This window comes from Carlito syrichta, unplaced genomic scaffold (assembly GCF_000164805.1).
Source record: "Carlito syrichta isolate Samal-C Ts95f unplaced genomic scaffold, Tarsius_syrichta-2.0.1 Scaffold304619, whole genome shotgun sequence".
NCBI classification, from domain to species: Eukaryota; Metazoa; Chordata; class Mammalia; order Primates; family Tarsiidae; genus Carlito; species Carlito syrichta.
The window spans coordinates 6,472-7,582 of record NW_007248715.1 but is presented as its reverse complement, the minus strand read 5'-3'; positions in this window follow the sequence as shown (position 1 = coordinate 7,582).

The window sequence follows — 1,111 nt, the reverse complement described above, 5'->3', positions numbered from 1 at the left end:
TGCCCTACTTCCCACGATTGAGGGAAGGGGGTTAGTTTTGACTGTTGGGCAGTCGGAGGAACTACTAATTGCACAGTTTCTTTAATCAGCTCTTCAGCTTTGGGTGAGGGAGCAAAATTCCAACAAACCCAATTTGTGCTTCTGGGGGTGTTACAGGCTATGACACCAGCTTTAGTGTACTGGTAGCTTTGTTTTGATAATCCAGCAAAGTATAGCTGGCCATTATGGGTGCAGATATGATTATCAGTATAACAAACTTCTGGCTGGGATGAATAACGATGGAAAACCTTTAAGTCTGGCCAGATAGTTTCTATACATTTACATGCTGGGTATGGGGGGGAAGCGGTAGATACCCAGATTAGGTAGAAATACATACATGATCAATGGGGACAACTGTTAATTCTACAACAAATAAAGTTACAAATGGTTTAGCAAGTATAAAGGTTGACAAAGCAAAACAAAGGCTTATCAGTAATGTCCGCTGGGTCCTTAAGCCGAATTCTCAATCTTCTGCCATGCGTCGATCAATCAGCTTCCAGTGTGTGAAGCAGGGCCTGAAGTATCCTCACGCTTCCGGAGCAGGACTGGATAAATTAGTTCCACGTTCTTCGTTGGACTCCGCGACTTTCCGAATGGTCAGCTTAAGGGGTGTTGCTGAATCTGCCATGCACTCCCAGTCCTGGAAACCGGCTTAATTCTGCTATAATGGATCCAAGGAACTACTTCGGCTACTTTGACTGCGGTCGGGGTAGATAAAAGAATAGTGAATGGCCCCTCCAGAGGGACTTTAGGGGTTGTACATTCCACTCTTTCACCCATACCATATCACCTGGCTTAAAAGAATGAGCATCGGTAGTTAAGCTAATTGGCAATCGTTCTCTGACTTGACAATGGATGGCATTTAGGACTGAACCTAAGGCCTGCATTTGCTGTTTTAGGGTAAGACTTCCTAATTCCTTTAAGTGTCCCTGTATGCCTTTAACAAGAGGGGGTGGCCGCCCATAAAGAATTTCAAAAGGCGAGAAGCCAGTTCACTTTATTCAAAGACCTGTTTCTGGGCCTTTCCCCATAGCAGGGGCTTTTGTTCACCCCCCTTTGAGACTTTATAGAG